This window comes from Megachile rotundata, chromosome 12 (assembly GCF_050947335.1).
Source record: "Megachile rotundata isolate GNS110a chromosome 12, iyMegRotu1, whole genome shotgun sequence".
In the NCBI taxonomy this organism is placed as follows: Eukaryota; Metazoa; Arthropoda; class Insecta; order Hymenoptera; family Megachilidae; genus Megachile; species Megachile rotundata.
The window spans coordinates 9,982,955-10,001,590 of record NC_134994.1 but is presented as its reverse complement, the minus strand read 5'-3'; the positions used below and the strand labels follow the sequence as shown (position 1 = coordinate 10,001,590).

At 41.1% G+C, this 18,636-nt stretch overlaps 2 protein-coding genes across 3 annotated transcripts in view; one reads left to right on the top strand and one right to left on the bottom strand.

Annotated features, from left to right (window-relative positions):
- Positions 1 to 57: 57 nt before the first annotated feature.
- Positions 58 to 18,636, bottom strand: part of LOC100882032 (cytochrome P450 6j1-like) — a 33,323-nt gene continuing 14,744 nt past the window's right edge. The window contains exons 1-4 of one of the 2 annotated variants that reach the window (XR_013040132.1): positions 14,841 to 14,961; positions 14,663 to 14,770; positions 13,856 to 14,003; positions 58 to 2,922 (exon numbers count right to left, since the gene is read on the bottom strand). The gene's annotated coding sequence lies outside the window, so the exon portion shown is untranslated. Of the gene's footprint in view, positions 2,923 to 13,855; positions 14,004 to 14,662; positions 14,771 to 14,840; positions 14,962 to 18,636 lie in introns of those variants that run through there. The other variant, XM_003702245.3, reaches the window with a different exon arrangement.
- The window catches only part of LOC100883355 (protein Fe65 homolog), a 186,144-nt gene continuing 182,505 nt past the window's right edge, over positions 14,998 to 18,636 (top strand). The window contains exon 1 of the mRNA XM_076538106.1: positions 14,998 to 15,259. The gene's annotated coding sequence lies outside the window, so the exon portion shown is untranslated. The remainder of the gene's footprint in view (positions 15,260 to 18,636) is intronic.

The following is an 18,636-nucleotide window of genomic DNA, read 5'->3' as shown; positions in this document are numbered from 1 at the left end:
GCGAGAGAGGAGTATCATCGACGTGTCTGAAACGATAGAATATTTTACGCTTGTTCGTTTCTTTTTTTTTTTTATTTACTTTGCGTTGCGTTTTGTGCTACACGGGATATCGCCAGTTCCCCCGACTATCTTCTGCGACATATTTTTATTCGAAGGAAAAGAATTGTTACGCTGCACGCTTGTTGTCCAGTCTTTTATCCGCGAAATTCTTCTTAATCTAAGGTCTTCGAGCACACGTATACGTATTATATGCCGCAAGAGTTTTTTAAGTTTCTCCTCCTGTTTTGTATCGAAAACGATTCCGAACGATTTCGACGACGAACGATCATGTATTTTTATCGGACATTATAAGCACACTGCTGTACAGAAGCATACGATCCTAAGACATTTTTAATTGCCTAAGCTTCTTTGAGCGCGTAGCTTACGATACCGCGAAGAGGAACTGTCAAATTTCTTTTACGTAATTACGACTCACATTCATGAGGATTTATTTTTAACGAATAAAAAGAGGCGTTGTTTTCTCGCGACAGAAGTATGCAATGACTATATATGGAGTTTATTTATTCAAACTATTCTATTCGGTCTAACTAAAACTACTCTATAAGGACATGTAATAATAATAACTATAATAATAATAACAATGATAATAATAATAATCTCAATACATACGAAAGAATTTTTCTAAACATAAAAATACTGAGAATGCTAAATATCATCAATCATGTCTAAAAATACTTCGTATTGTATAAATGCTTGTATGTAATAAATACTTAATATTGAAAATAAAATGCGAGATACTATTTAATCCTCCTAAAAGTACATGTATTCGTTGTATTTACTCCTTCAGTGCTTTTAATTCTTCACCTATAATTCCTTGCTATATTTTACGTACCTGAAATTTATTTTTGAACTGAAAAAGCTCACTGTTGTTCAAGTACATAGTTTGTATTAATATAGATATTATAAAGTAACATTAATTTCATGATCCTACATACACTGTTCTAAAATTTTCAACGTCATTATTGCTTACTCAAATCTGTACTATTTATTGTTAATTTTTGCTCGTGACTGTTACAATTTTTTTGTATCAGTAGCACTGCTGTCTTATTCTAATTCGAGTCGATAATGTCACACGAGTTACATTATTATAAGGTGAAGTAAAAAATTATATTATATGACATCTTCTCTGTTTATATAATTGTAACCATTAAACAATGTTTCATTCACATTAATAAAGTGCTAAACCTTATTCTATCAGAAATTGCAATTTTCTGTCTAACTTCCTCAACTGTCAATCGATGGCGCTACCAGTACTGTCCTTACCCCCTACATAAAAGTAAGTACTAAATATCTTTCCACAGTCAAAATCATTTTTATTATCATACACTCATTCTATCTCTTTTATTATACAATAATTCATCTCTGAACCTCGTGTGTCTTCTACACATCTATGTTTATATAAAAGAATGATTACATGAAATCCAATATGTGCTTCATCAATGTACATTCACAAAATTATTTATCATCCCTTATCGCGTGCGAAAGACTTGTTTCTCTACATAATTTCATTTGTGTAAACAAGAAGTAAATGATATCGTTTTCCCCGTTTCACGATACATCGGGCACCCTCTGGCCGACGAAAGAACGGAATCATTCACGGGCTTCGTAATCCAGTGTTGCGCCGGTGTAAATTAATTAATGAAACGACGTAATACCGTGAGGTTCCCTTTGTGCCGGCGTTATTATGGTCGAAAAGACGAAAAGGATCGCCGGCCAAGGGGCGGAGGGAATTTAGATACGCGCGTTTTCCAGCGGATGCATAATTCCGGAAAATTAAACCGCAGCACGAGATTACACCGAAAACTTTCCGCCTTCTTCCCGACGTAATTTTTGGCCAACGACTTAGTTTCCCCGTTTCCTGCCGCCCATAACACGACTAGGCGAGAAACATTTAGTAGAAGTTCTTTCTTTACGATCCGGTTTTTTTTCGTCGAGAACACGAACATTCCGTGTTACGAGAATGCTAAATTAACGTACAACGACCTACTTAGCACTGATCGATTCGATTATTTATTCATCTCTGATTCCATTATTTAGTGCTGTCGAATTCTGCAAAATAATCGGTTCAACGTTTCTGAATTCACACTGATTATTGATTAATTCTATATATCGTTCAATTTAATTGACGAACTGTTAATGTCATCAATGCAACATAATTCGATGCAGATTTATTGTACATTAGTTACATGATATGTGTAATGATTGTTTGGTAAATATATCTGTAGTTGATTGAATGCAAACATTGTCGATTACCACTATATTCACTTTTGTAGAGATACGAACAATTAAAACATCAAGAAGAGTTCATGCATACAGTAATTTGTCAAATTCAGGTAAATTTAATACCATCAATTTTCCCATTAATTTTCCGCAAACTTTTGGTAGCTAATTATACACGAACGTTTTGGGAAACTAATAACAAACAGGTTACCAACATTCGTAACAGCGTTTAACACGCTGTATACCCGTTGCAAAATTAACATCCATAGTTTTCCGGGCGCATATTTGTCAGCGTGAATTATTGCAGAAGTATGTGTAACGATTATGAAGTTAATTTATAGAGAGACGTTAATTAAAATAAATGAACGTTCCGAATATGCAGCGAAAGTCGTACGTGTTCGAAGAAGGAACATTTTCACGCATTACCGAGTCCCAATAATTGTCTAGCTAACGACAGTTAATATTCTTCTCCCTAATTTATCTCGGTGAGCGTTCCGTTTTCGAGAAGGGCAGGCCTGGTATTCCAGCGGAAGCTTTCGCAGTCAGGGGTGTAATCCAACAGTCTTGGGCTCGCACATTCGCGTGGCAGCAAGGGCGGAGGTGTAATTTGCGGCTTGTAATACCGTGCCCGTCGTTTGTAACCTGTTCAGGGATACGCAAGTACGGTTAAAGGTACGAAGGGTGCAAGAAGGAGGAAAACCGACGTAACCGCATCGTCTCATCGAGGGGATGTTTTCCACATCCGAAACGAGCAAAACTACCCCCGCGCACTCTTCGTCATTCTGCCCGTCACATCGCTCTATTTCGTTCGTACTGTCTTTACGCCTTTCAACCGAATGTCTTCGCGTCGTTAAACGCGTACGTTTTATCCTACAGCTCCAGTTTTCGGTCCGTCACGAAGAGAAATTGTCTCGTCAAAACTTTATTTATTTGTAGCTGATTTTTTAGAGTTTTTATTTTAGAAAATGTAGAGTTTAATAATAGCAGAACTTTTATACTGTTCCAAACGTTTGTAATTTACATCTGAACCTAACCTAAAAAACCACGTTCCTGCCCTTTTATTCAGACCTCAGTTAAATATTCCAGAGAAGAAAAAATTGCAAGGGGTCCGATACCGGGTTGCCAGTTACGGGCTAACCGCGAATCGTTTGTGCTGGTATTCTTGTTCGTAATAACTCCGTTTCCTGGAACAACCCAGGACAGAGAGATAGGGGCACTGTGACTCGTTATTAGCTTGATGGAAATGGCGAAATAAAAAAAAGAACAGAGGGGATGGAAAATGGAATGCGGATCCATTAAAAAGTTTAGACGCGCTCGTGCAGAGAGAGGAGGCTCGATGAGGTTCGTTAGACATTCCAATCAACCGAACAATTAATGTTTTGCCAACCGCGGCGTTGTTCGAAAGGATAATTAAACGAGCGAATCCACGCGTAGGAAACTTTCCTGGCACCTTCCGTTGAATCACTGCATCTTTGATCCGTTTCGTGTATTTCCTTAGGGAACGTGCAAGATTGCTGCAAATGAAATATCTCGTTCTACAACAAATTATTGTCGAATAACTTCGGAAATTTTCTGCAAGAAAGGTTATATGTAAGTTTATCGTAGGTGTAACCATTTTTGTGTACGATGGCTAACAAGCTTTCAACCCTCGTACTTTAACCTTTATACAGCTATCGTACATAAAAATCGTACTCCTACGAAGGAAACTCGTATAACCTTTTTTGTAGAGAATTTCCTGGGCTATAAATTTTGTAATAACCGCTTTTGTCGTAGAACTGATAGGTAACGAGATATTCGCGAAGAACTGTAACCTTCTACTCTCTGTAAAATAGCGGTCGATAAGAACTAATTTTTCTGCAGTATTTACAATGCACATTCTCGTATCTCTTTTATTAAACTTCTTTCTATAAAATTGCGGAAAAATGAGCATGAGAAAGGAAAATATTGATTAGGTTTCTTCGTTGTTAAGAAAACCGACGTTTGAAGTTTGCATTATAATGCCGGAATAAATTTTTCGCGACGAATGACATACCACGCTTTCATTCGTTCGCTGTTATCGAAAAACGTGAAGTGGGTATTGAGGTAGATGCTTGGCGTATTTTTTGTTTTCGCGAGGATTCGTCGAACAAAGGCTCGCGATCGGAACATCGAATTGAAAGAGGAGATCAACGAAATTATTTATGGCCCCGGGGGAATTCCTTGCACGCAACGATCAACCCGTAAGAAGTCGTTGCATGCAACGGGTTTGCATCAACATTTCATGTATAGCAACGGAACCTTTCACCGCGCATTGCGTTTCCTCGAGAATTTGCCAAGAAGTGTTCAGCGAGAATTCCTGGTGGTCGATGAGCAGAATAACTCCTCCCTGAAGTGCAGTAACCTCGGCAGAAGAGTCTCGGGGCCTCTCCGAGATCGCAAGGAAGTCTTATGACCCGTGCAAAATGAATGCATCCCCTTCGCAGGTTGCATCCTTTTCATCCCCCGGTTCGGCCTCATCGCCATTGAACCGCTCGCTAAATCGAGCGTGGCCGTAAAACGAAATACGGAATTTCATTTGAATCCTCCGCCGTTTCGGTCTCGCCTCCTTTTCGTTCGACCCGCCTCCATTTTTCCCCTTATTTATTCTTTATCTTTACCGAAACACAGCGAGACGGTTTGATAAAATTATTTACATAGAAATTGCTCTGCCGAACGAAGAAAAGCGAAATTGCCTCGTGTGACACTCTTCCATTTATTCTTCCTTCCTTTCTATCTTTTTTTTTTGTTTCGAAGTGAAACTTATATGAGGAGTTATGGATCGACAGGTTCGAATAACGCAAATTCTAAAATTTTCGGTTCCGACTACCACTTTAGAACTCCACTACTTACGTTCTGGCACGATTTCCACTTCGCAAGAAAAAAGACACGTCACTTTTTATCAAACCATTCCCGCTCTCGTTCCGATTCCACGAACGGTTTTATTTGAAAAGTTTTTTCCCCAAACTAAAACAAGCGAACGCGAAAAACGCCGCATCGCGTCGCGCCGTCTCGTTTGCAGAAGGTATATAAATCGGGACGCTTTTCATATTTCCCCTTTAATATCCCGCTGTTCCGCGTCATTGTTCTCCTCCGTCCTCGACTCGCCTTCGATCGGCCATCCTTCTCCCGGCCATTGCTCATCGGAAATCATGCCCACACCGCCAATTGTCAATCGCCGGCAGCCCGGATTGGCTTCGATCCAATACAACTAAGTTCCTCGATTCTGCGCGGCCACGATCGTGTTATCCGAATTGTCCGTACATCCGGCACGGATCGAGACAATCGATGCTACCCGCTCGAGACGCGAAAACCTACCGTTCAATCGGCGCGAGGTGCCGCCGATTAATTTCTCCCGGACGTCGGATTAAAATATTATCCGACCAGATCGAATCTTTCGTCGTTGATTTCGCTCGGTATAGCTCTGGAAATTTAGATGAAAAGGACAATTTTTACTTCGCGGTATTCTGTCGATGGAAACGTTATGCAGGATAGATGCATTGGGGGTTAATATTATTTTAATGATGCGATAGAACTGTAGAGCTGTAGAATACTACAAAAGCAGGTATTCGTTTAGGACTGCAGGTGCTCTAATTAGTTTGTCAGTTACTCAAGATATTCGAGTATTGGACGCGTGGAGTATTTGGTGCGTAGAGTACTCGACGCGTGGAGTACTCGACGCGTGGAGAATTCTACGCGTAGAGTATTCGGTGCGTGGAGTACTCGACGCGTGGAGTACTCGACGCGTGGAGAATTCTGCGCGTAGAGTATTCGGTGCGTGGAGTACTCGACGCGTGGAGTACTCGACGCGTGGAGTACTCGACGCGTGGAGTACTTGACGCGTGGAGAATTCTACGCGTAGAGTATTCGACGCTTGGAGTGTTCGACGCGTGGAGTATTCGACGCGTGGAGTATTCGATGCGTGGAGAATTCTACGCGTAGAGTATTCGGTGCGTGGAGTACTCGACGCGTGGAGTACTCGACGCGTGGAGAATTCTGCGCGTAGAGTATTCGGTGCGTGGAGTACTCGACGCGTGGAGTACTCGACGCGTGGAGTACTCGACGCGTGGAGTACTTGACGCGTGGAGAATTCTACGCGTAGAGTATTCGACGCTTGGAGTGTTCGACGCGTGGAGTATTCGACGCGTGGAGTATTCGATGCGTGGAGAATTCTACGCGTAGAGTATTCGGTGCGTGGAGTACTCGACGCGTGGAGTACTCGACGCGTGGAGAATTCTGCGCGTAGAGTATTCGGTGCGTGGAGTACTCGACGCGTGGAGTACTCGACGCGTGGAGTACTCGACGCGTGGAGTACTCGACGCGTGGAGTACTTGACGCGTGGAGAATTCTACGCGTGGAGTATTCGACGCGTGGAGTATTCGACGCGTGGAGAATTCTACGCGTAGAGTATTCGGTGCGTGGAGTACTCGACGCATGGAGTACTTGACGCGTGGAGTATTCGACGCGTGGAGAATTCTACGCGTAGAGTATTCGGTGCGTGGAGTACTCGACGCGTGGAGTACTTGACGCGTGGAGAATTCTACGCGTAGAGTATTCGGTGCGTGGAGTACTCGACGCGTGGAGTACTTGACGCGTGGAGAATTCTACGCGTAGAGTACTCGGCGCGTGGAGTACTCGGCGCGTGGAGTATTCGACGCATAGTATTATTAGTTACTCGATATTATTAGAAGATATTATTAGTTGCTCAAGACTTGAGTACAAGTCCTTGTATTTCGTTGATGTACAAGTGCTTAGAAAGGGATGGAATTTCAAGGACCTAAGAAATGAGGAGATCTCGCGATGTAGCGAGTAACGGAGGTGTGAGATGCTCGTAAATTCGGCATAAGGGTAGATGACGGATGTAAAGCGGAAATGCTAATATCGAGAAGTCCCTTTAACGTTCGAATAACAGGTAACGCGTTTGTGCCTGAGCCAATCCAGCGTACCACCGGCTGACAATTGGCGGCGTGGCAATGATTTCCGATGAGCAGGTCGAGAAACGTGGGATGGTGAAGGGAGGAAATTGGAGAGGGATGAAACACCGAGGGTACAGCGTCTAGATGAGGACACGCGTATAAACGTACGAAAGAGAACGGAGAAAGGGACGAATATATTCGTTCGTTCGGCATTTGTGGTTAGCCGCGCACGGATTGCACCCGATTTCCCTCTTTCTACCCAATAATTTCGCAAACGGCCATTCAACCCTCGTTTGTCTCGCTCTCCGCGTTTTCCAACCCTTCTCTCTTCGCTGGCTCTGTTCGAGCGTGATGTTCGCGCCGTTTCGGACACCGGGACGAGAAAAATTCTCGGAAGATGGGTGGAAATTTTTGTCGCGCGTGTTCGTATCCGGCGCCTCCCCGAATCGCCGGATAAAACCGGCGCCAGCGGACGGTTTGTAACAGATTTTTTGTATCGCAGGGATTAATCAAGCGTTATTCGCTGAAACGTGTTCGTCGATAAAACTGAAATGTACGTGGGCATACGAGCAACGAATCATCTTTCGTGTTTACAATACGCGTTTCAATTAATGTTGTACGCGTTCATCTTTGGGGGTGGCGAAAGAGGGTGGAAATTGCGTTCGCGTTCGTCATCGGTTAAATTACAACTGGGATTTTAATGTGCAAATTTAATACAGAAATCTGTAACATTTTAATGGATTGCAAAATTGGTCGAAAACCAGGAATATTTTTAACTTATAAACAAAAGCTTCGCTTGAAATGCCGTTCAATGCGAAACATTGCTGTGTTTTTTAATGTTTAAAAAAATGAAATACTTAAATTTTATATTGAAGGTAAATTAAGATATAAAGTATTTTGTTTTTTTAATACATCTGAAAAGTTTTAATATCAGATGTTGCACATAAAGTGCACTTACCCCGTATTCGCGTTTCCATTTAAAGCGAAACGTTTGCTCACTCGATTCGTTCTATGTTTTCGAATATCTATCCTGAAAAGTAATTTAGAAATTGAATGTACATAGCGTCGAAATTCTTTTAAAATTTATAGAAAGATTTTAAAATATTCAGAGAAACTTGAGAGCAACAATAGGTCGTCGAAATGAAAGTTTAACGAATCCCCCGAAATCAACCCCTATATATTCAATTTTTTTCCGAATCGACGAACCGTCGAGATAAATCCATTTACGAGCAAAAATGGATCATCCTGTGTGTAAAACTCCCCGGACAACTCGTGAGTTTCGCTCGCGTAATTACACGTCTAAATCTTTTTTCTCCCCTTCCTGTTGGCAGACGTTCGTGGCCTTTGTAAAACGCAACGATAAAGCTTACTTCGAGCAGCGGTTCGGAATTAAAAGTGAACCGGTGGCTCGTCTTTAAATTACATTTTTTGCATTCTACCCGTGACCGACATCGGAAGCTGAAACAGAATCCCGAGTAAATTCATATTTACCGATTATTTACCTCGAGATAAAAAAGCACGAGAAATTAAATTCGATGTCGCTCTGAAAGATATTCCTCGATGTGGATCTCCGAGTCGGAAAAGGCAAAAAAAAAAATAGACTGGGTAAGAAGTAAAGTTTTGATAGATCGCCATACTTTCCCCTATCACGTACTACAACAGACGGAATTGTAAGAACACTCGGAGTTGGCCGTGTTACTCGATTACGAGGGAAAAGGAAAAAGGAATTTACACGAATCTAAGGAACGAGTAACGAGGCATCGATTGGAGAAACGGTCGTAAATTCAAATGCACGCCGCTCAAATCCAGAGTTAGAGGCAGGAGAATAAATTCGAACAAAATGGAGAACCGTGAGGGGCGGACGAGAAGGAACCAAACGACGGTACGTAGAAAGTTTCTCGAAGGGAAAGTTAGTTTCTCACGATTAGAGTTTTAACCCCCTTCCCGGTACCACTACTTTCGCTTCCGGCAGCTCTAAACCGCCTCGAGGATCCAGAGATAGAGAAGCTGGGTTCTGGCCGAATGAAATTTTAATTTTTGATAAGGCGCACCGTTCCGAACTCACCCCCTCTCTCTCTCCCTCTTCCCTTTCTTTTTTCCGCCCTTATCTTCCAGCTTTTTCTGATATTGCGAGGTTAACGCCGGTTTAGAGGTATTAAATATCACTGAAAGAAGCGTATAAAGGTTTGGGGATACGAACGACCCTTCTAAATGTTTAAACCTGTCTACGGAGCGAGGAGTCGTCTCGCGCAAGAAAACGTGCATCCACCCTCTCGCCCCCCGCCGAAATGGCGAACAAATGGGAACGTAAAGCACGAATGCGCCTCGGAGTTATGCAAAGTTTGCGTAGGAATTAATTGCCGAAACTATGCGAAGATAAAGTGCATTTAATTAAAGGAATAATCAATAATCCCCTGAGAGCGACTTGTGCTTTTAATGAACAAACTTTACGGAGTGTACCCCCCCGAAGATGCACGAACTTTCAAGATTTGCATAACATTTTCAGAAATTGCGAACTATTCGCTCGGCCTATTAGCTGTTTCACCGGTTTCCGTTTAATGTTCGACTTTCGATGCGAGTTCGAGAAAATGTTATTAACGAAAGCACCCTTTGTAACGAGATCCATTTTCCCAACATTCACTCACGCTCAATTTTAATGATTCGTACATAATTTTTCTATGTAGAGATAAAAAGTATTCAGTACATTGCTATTGTCAAAAATGTGTATGCCAGCTCTCTCAAAATTACTCGTACAGCAGCATTGTTATTTTCTCGGCCGGAAATTTTAATCGGTACAGAAATGCATTGCTACCCACCGACCTACGATTCTAATCCGAAATATCGAGGACAAAAGATGGAGGAAGATGCCTCTGGAAACAAGGGCGATGGAAACAAGACACTTACTCTATATTTTGTAATTTCTAGATTTCTACATTCTTAAATTTGGGGTAACTAGATTTCTAGGTCTGTGGATTTTTAGACTCATGGGTCCTTAAATTTCTAGATATTTAGATTAGTAGTACATCTACAGGTTTCTGGATCATTAGATGATCTGCTAATCTCTGCATCATTAGGTTACTATGTCTACATCCCTAGACTTCTAAATCAGTAGATCTGTGATTACTAGGTTTTCCTATTAGTATCTGAGTATTTCTATAATCACCTCTATATTCTTAGATCTTTGCACTCGTAGATCCCTACACATCCCTACATACATACTTAGATCCCCACACAACCTTACATACTTAGATCCACACATCCACACATCCACATATCCATACATTCTCATCCCCAAACCCTCATACCCTCAGACGTCTATATCCTCCCAGTTGTCTTTCAAGCACGTAAATATAGACGTTCTGATCAACTCGCAGAATTTCAGCTAATGAATTGCTGTGTGCAAAGCAAACCGTCGAAATCCTAGCCTGTGTCTGACGATAAACGTAATACCTAATGCTTTTTAACCACAATGAATCTGCCACCTGTGCCTAATCCGTCGTCCAATCCTTCAGCTATATCCGGCAGCTATCAGTGTCGCGCTTTCATCCGAAAATTCTAATCAGCACGGCACCATCAGTCAGTGTTTAGTCACTGCAGACTAGGCTGCGGTTACAGCGTGATGCTGGTAGCAAGCGAAGACGGCACAGAGAAAGAGGCCTCGAAGTGATGCGCGTTAAACAGATAGAGCAAGGAACAAGGAGATACAGGGGAGACAATGATGAATGAGGGTGCAGCGGATGAAGCGAGAGAGAAATAGCAATACAGTGGAGCGGCTTTTCCATAGTGTGTACAGTGACGCCCAAAAGTATTCTTTCTTTATTGACCCTCGATGAAGTCAACCATAGAAGTCTATGTTGAAAAATTTATCAGTGTAGTTTGGTCAAATTTTCGATCTCATTTTGTGGGTAGATTAACACACGAAATTTCAGTATCTTAGCCACCATTTTACATCTGGATGACTCGGTTATAGGGTTAAATTTCTGCTCGAATTACGATGGAAATAAAATTTCCATCAGTTTTCAAAGAAGTAGGCTCGAGGAGGTACAAATACTTATGCGACCCACTGTATATGTAGATATATGTATAGCGAACGTACGAAAGCAAAATACAGTGGAGAGGCGAGGTGATGTAGAGGGCTGGTGACGGCAGAAAACGTGGCAGGGGATGCGTTACGTCATGTGTGAAATTACAATCACCCACCCTTAATGCGCTCGCCTTGACTCACCCCATTCTGTCCACGCATGCTCGTGTGAGCGTCTACATGTACGAGCGCGTTACAACTATTTCTATGAGTACACGCTATTATTATACATTATACACACGTATACGGGGTGTTTCGCATATTCGGTCTGATATTACAGACAGGTGTTGGATCTCGTGGGTCACATCGTCTTCGTTTCCAAGATATGCACCGCATTAACTTTACTATGTATTCGAAATTGTGCGATGTTTCACTTAACATTCACGTATTCCTGCTGCAAAGGAGGAATTGATGTGTTAATATTATCTAGTTACTATCACGAGATAAAATGTATTTGTATAAATTAGAAATTAAATTGACTGTCAAATTTGTTAAAAAATTCTTCATGTCTTAAATCACCATGTGTCAGTAAAATTATTGTGACCTATTGAGGTTTATGTTATAAGAATAAATATAAGGGTAACATATGTTACGTATGTGTAAAGGTTGTACATAATAATCGAACAGTCATGCAATTAATTTTAATGTTAGATTCAAAATTTTAATGTTTGAAGAATAAAGAGGTGATCAAATTGTGATCACCCAGTATATAACGAGGAGTAGATGTGTCGGTGTGCGCGAGCACGTTGTTTGGTATTCCGGGTATCTCTTTATATCTACATATACAGGCGATAATGAACACCAGTGGCTGGGAAGAGAAGTGTGCACCGTACGATGCGAAGGTTCGGTGCATCGGCCCTGAAGAACCTTTGGTAAACTTTGACGTGTAAACTGGCCGGTACGGAGCCGATCAGCGTGTTCGCTTATACGGGGCGGCTCGAAAATATAATCGTTTAATGGCCGTGCATGCTTTCACGCTACAAGGCCGGTAGATGAACCTAATAAATTGATACAACGCGACGATACAATGCTTGTTAATTTCCTGTCAAATCCAGTGGCAGCGTTAATTAATTTTACGCAGCTTCGATGTAATCGGAGGCGATTCAAACAATAGCGTTGTTCGTGAAAGATATTAGTAATTCGAAAATTTAAGCTTAAAAAATTTGAAGGTCAGAGAATTACAAAATTTATAAATGTGAAGAAGGGTGGATTTGAAGGGTGGCTTTAAAAGTTTCGCAGAGATTTTATGTTCGATGATCGAGCAACGTCGGGAATATCGATTGAAAAGACAGGGTGTTCAATATTTCAGCAACCGATTTCAGACAACCGAATGCCCGATGCGGAGTGCGTGGCCGTGCCAAGAGCGGTCAACACGAATGAGATTAATAAATATTAGAGGGACAGGGATACTCGAGGGATGCGCGTGATTTAAAGAGGTCCATGCCGCTGAGTGTTTTAATAAATAAACGGCCGTCGGAGTTGCAGTACGCAAAATTACTTGGGTAATTGTACGTTTTTCTTTTTTCCTTTCACAGCTCGACGGGTAATCGTTTTTTGTCTAACCTCCCGGTTGGATAAATTAGCGAGTCTGGAAATTGCGAGTCGGGTATTTGTGACTGTCACGGGTCGACTAACAAAGAAATATAACAATTAAATATCAAACTTCACCCTAAACTATCAAGATAAAACTAGTAAATCTAAATACAAAATGGAAAAAGTGTATCAAGAAATTAAACCTTATCTTCAACCCTTATTAGAACAACTTTTAAGTGTCACACTATCTGATTATTTTTTCTACACTGACATTTACAGAAAGAAAATAACACTCGTGCAAAACGATCCGCATCGAGTCCTCGCGGAAATTAATTGCGAGTAATTGCAGAAAAAACGAAGTGGATGATATGAAACGACGAGAGATCATTTAAATTAAACCGACATCTATCATTTCGATGTAATTACTTCATGACGTGATCTTTTAATGAAAATTCCGCAATTTAACCGGGCTGCTAACCCTGAGCCGTGGCTCGTTATTTTTATGGTGTTTGAATTTAACGCGGTTTAGTTTCGCGTTGACGGTTTGCGAATCGACATGGGGTGCTTTTCACCCGACCTACTCGTTTTCAAATATTTTATTTATCCAAACATTCGCCGTATAATCTTACACATACAATCTATATTAATTCTTATAATTTTATATTAATTCAAAAGATACTAATTTATAAGAGGATTAAGAATATGTAGATTATGAGAATATGAGATCAAGAACATGTGTTGATTTTTACAAAATCGTAGAAGCGTGTTTCAGTTCTGTATTCCTGTTCCCCTCTGGCGAGCACACAATTACACATATGGCCTCGTGCCACGTTTCCTGAGCCCATTGTCTATTACAATCATTAACGGTATACCGATTATCCGCTAGAATGCCTCGCAACTGCACAGCTTTTCAGATTGTTACAGATTTTATCGACTGTTCATCCCTTTATTAAACTCTTATGTCGAGCGATTTTTTATAATTACTAAATTTCTTGCAACTTGCGATTAAATCGGAAACATTGGAACTTACCCATCTATCGATGTCACCTAACCTCTTTTTCATCGGACAAACGATCTACTGCTTCCTGCAGACTGCGGATCTTTTCACATCTTTGATTCCTGCTTTCCACGTTCTTGCGCTGGATTTCTTATACGTACGCCATGTTATACATGAATTGCTGCGAAAAGAAAATACGATTTGTTAAAACATCTTCTATTTTCTGGGTCGTAATTGTTAACGACTTTCACCCTATGAAAGTGTAATGTAAACGAGGTAGAATAAGGGTAATTAAATGGAGAAACATTGGATAGTTAACGTAAGGGATTCACCCTAAAATAGACTTCATTATGTAGAAACGAGGGTGTTACATATGTTGGATATTTAGAAATTTTCCAAGCCATCAATTTTCTAACTTAGTTCCTAAATTCTGGAAACTCTAAATCCCCATAAATTCCCAGATCGCATATTTTCAATCTCCAAATCCCGTTTCAAAACTTCCAAATTAAAGCCCTTCAGTGCCAGGGTGTTCACCCTATAAATCTAAAGACCCGATCGCACTCCGACAAAAATCCAACTTATTAATGACCACCGGTTCCATTAAAAAAGACTTCATCATTCTTTATCCTTTGAGGAATCAACTCACCATTTTAGCGTGATCGCTAAAAGGCAAGTATCGGTACTTTTTATCAGCTGTGACCGCCATATTGAAAATTGCATAGATGTCAGATTACTATAAAAATTTAATGGTCAATTAGACTGTGGTCAATATTTAATCAAGTTGCAATATAAATGTACCAATTTATGAACAAATGTAGATTATTGTCAAAGAAATCTTACCGTTTTCATATCTTGTACTCTTCATAGTCCAAGTAATTAACCCAAATACTTAGCAAAGGGAAGAAATTCTTGTGTCATCCATATGTGGTAGTCAATATCGTGGAATCCCTAAAAATCGATCGGTTAGGAAGGTAATGATAGAAATTAGCGAATAGGCACGGTCGAAATATCAACATACGTATCTGACCGCGTTGATGGTGGGGAAAAGAGATGCCGAATGGCGTTTGCGCGGGAGACGGCCACGTAACGGGGGACAGATTCGTGGGGGAATCGCAGGAACGCGGTCGCATAGTCGTCCGGCAGCGCCGCGACGCCCTCGAGGCGAACTAGACGCTTTACGCTCTGTGCTCGCTAGCGAGACATTTCGGCGTTTCTAACCTTGTCCCGACGCTGCGTGTCGCTCCTACAGTTCGTACAGTGTGTAACGAGTGGTGTCGTGCGTCCTCATTTTTCCATCTTCTTTCACGCGTTCGTTCTTTCTCACCTCTGTGCCGACCTGTTCCGAGTGAATCCGCCAATCAGTGAACAAAAGAAGTCAGCTGACGAGAGACGACTTTACCGCACATCCTGTCAACGAAAATACTCCTCGTTTACACGGTGAGCATTTTTATTTATTCCTGTATGAACTTTCTCCGGAATGGGCGCGTCTTTTACGACACTTTTAAACGACTGTCAGCGAACTCCGTTTAAATCGCTACCTTTGAAACAAACCGTCTCATAGGTCCACTCGCTTTAGCGCTACTTTCGCGCGAAATTTTTAACTCGCGCTGCTACGACCTGTGCCGCACTTCAGTTTTGTTGCGTGCACGGGAATAATTGATGAGTTTATACGGTTGTATGAATTGTAGCTGTAATATAATTAATAGTAATATAATTTGCACTCAAATTTAGTTTAATAATTCAAATGTAAGAATAGTTCAAGTTTGAATGTAAAGATAGTTTTTAATGAGAGAAATTAATTAAATGTTCATTACTGAATTTTGTTCAGACATATTCCAAGTGACCATACAAGTCTAAGATTATAATTTCATTTGCACATTTTTGTACACAACTCAGTATCAGTTCGGAGTTATTTCAATATTGATATAACTATTTCAATAACTGAGCACTCACATACTGCAGACTTTACAGGTATCAACTGATAAAAGTGTATCGCCTATTTTTGTGCAAACTGTTGTATAAAATATCTATAAAAGATGTATTAAAAAATAGGGACCCAAAGTAGGTCATGCTAACCCACTCGGTACTGTCAACTTCAGCCGAAACAGCATTGAATAATTTCGCGAGTTTGAGTCACAATTAACCCTTCACCCAAAGGTTAAACACGAAAATCCTTCTGAAAGAATTATGAACGACGTTAGCTTATCAACAGCTGTTTACACAAAATCTGCTTTGTGATTATTTCTGTATGATGGCTCATCAGGGGTTTTGCCTCGTAAATTTGCGCGTGGCGAAGGACACGATTACGTTTCAAAGTCCGAAGAATAAATGTTGTTCCGCAAACAATCACGCACCCGAAAGTTAATTTCTATTTTTAATATCGTGGCAAGGGTAAGAGGGTACTGAAACGTGTTTTTCTATGGAGAATAATAGCGTAATTTTCTTGTGTGCGTCCTTGACACGGTTAATTCGCCCACGAACAGTCGATAAGCTGTGTACGGTTGTAAGGACACAGGGTGGTGATCTTGAGAATGTTGACTAAAGTATTTAGAGTTTTATCAAGGTCCGTCAATTAACGCAGAACTTTGCTATAATTGTACCTCGCAGAATGTTATAATAAAAGTTTACAGATCTGAGGATAACCAAATAATTGGTCTGACGTATTTTAGGGTAGCACCACGTGATCGCGGTTGTTCTTCACATCTTTCTCTCGTGTTTCTCACAGTTCGATATTTTTACACGAAGCGCGTACTCCACCCCGTCCAGGAGTGTATGTAAATAAATCGTTTAGAAAACGAGTCTAATGACGATCAACGCGGCGCCGACAAAAGAGAGCGCAAGCGACAAAGGGAGTACAACCGCAGTTTCGCGTCCCGTCGCTAAACCTCTCTTTTTCTTTTCTTCTTTTTCTCATTTTCTCGTTTCTATTCTCTCGGAGCGTCGAACGTGTCTCTCGCACAAACGACAGAACCCTGTGCATTAGTTTTTGCCAGCTCCCTTCGTTTCGTTTTTTCTTCGCTGTAATAGCAAAGGGAGGGAAACAGGGTTGGAGGACTATATAGCCACGTGTGTTTTTCTTTGCCAAAGTATCGACAAACGGGGGACAAAGTTAAAATTGAAAAGTTACCGGATTACGCTCTTTTATATCATTCTGTAACATCGAATCAAAACTTATGGCAAATGGCGGAATTTTTTGTCACGCTGTATAGCCACGTGCTAGATCGCCACGTGTTACATTTCCATACGCTCTATTTCCACGCGGAGGATTACCATATGTTGGATTTATTCTATTTCCACGTGTACGCAGTTTATTTCCTTTTCTGTTACATAGTATTTGTTATAAAAAATAATGTAGTAGATAGCAGATAGAAATTCTCAGTAAAATGGGCTGAACTAATATCTCTCCATTTGTACATTAACAAGATTTGAGTTTGAAGGCAGTAAAAAATAAAAATAAAGAAGGTGAAAAATCAGGAATACTGGAGACGTCAATGCGTTAATAAGATTGGGTATTTTGAGTGTAAAAAATGGCACGTTTTTCCCCTTATTTCTTAGGACTGCCTAGTTTTTTCTCATTTCCACTCGTCGTTCCCGGTCTCCTTCCATCTTCTTCCGTTCGAGTCTCTCCTTTGTCTCCCTGGAAACCTTGCGGTAGTTATGCGACGTTCGGCCCAGCCGCTTCGCTGGTGGGGTTAGAAAAAAGGGGGTTGGGGGTTGACTTGAGGGGTTGTAGGTGGGTTGGTTGGCAGTGGGTTGAGAGATGGGAGTAGAGAGGATACGGTCCTGAACGTGACTTGGATGCAATATTTAAAAGCGGCACAACGTCAATACTCCACTCTTCTTTTCTCTTTCTCTGTCTACTTTCTTGTTTCCTTTACCGTGTTTCCTCGGCGACATCTTCGCGATCAACCGACCACCCCTGTTACGATCGGTTACAACAAGGCGATCCCGAATCGGCCGCTTGGTCTGACCTTAACCCGACATCATCCCCTTTGTCGACCCTACGGTCCGTCACGAAGGGAGCCTAATGTTTCCTGAAATTCGTTACCTCGTCCCTTGTCGCGAACACTGGCCGGCAATTCTCTGCAAAATTTCCCCGTTTAACTTGGACATTCTTCGGGAAATCTCGAACAACCCTCTTGCCTTCGGGGAAATTAGGTTGGGGAGCTGCATTTGCAAGATAGGAAATATGAAATACTGCTTCATCTAATTTTTTCGCCGATATCTTCTGAAATTACTACCCTTATTAAGCTGTATCGTATACTTTATTCGAGCAAGTTAATTTTTTATCAGGATGGGTCTTTGCAGGAAAACCGAGAAATATTTCTAATTAACAATAGCAAGATCGGTTGTTGAACTAAAGGGTAATTTTTGCAATTTTGTCCATTTTTTGTCAGAAATCAAAATTTTAGCCGAGGGTGAAATTGTCGATGTGAACGCATTTAAAAGTGGTGCATCGAGGATTGAAGAAGAAATGGCGGATAAAGGATGTAGAATTGGAGTATAGTTTATCATAATTTACATAAATAGAGGGTGCGAGAATTGCATCGGAAGAGTTACCCTCTTTCCGTTCGACGTCTAACAGAATGCGTTAGAGTTCCACCCCTCGCACGACCTCTTTCTTTACTTCGTTTTACGCCCACGCCCTTGCCCTTGACTTTCTCACCCTTACTGCCTTCGGATACCACCTTATCCCGAGCTTAATTCGTGAAAGGAACGGTCGATGAAGGGCGTGTCTGGATGTTCGAGAAGATCAGTTAGGAGGGAAGAAAAATTTTTAGGGTTACCCGGGTTATATTCTTCACTTTTTTTTT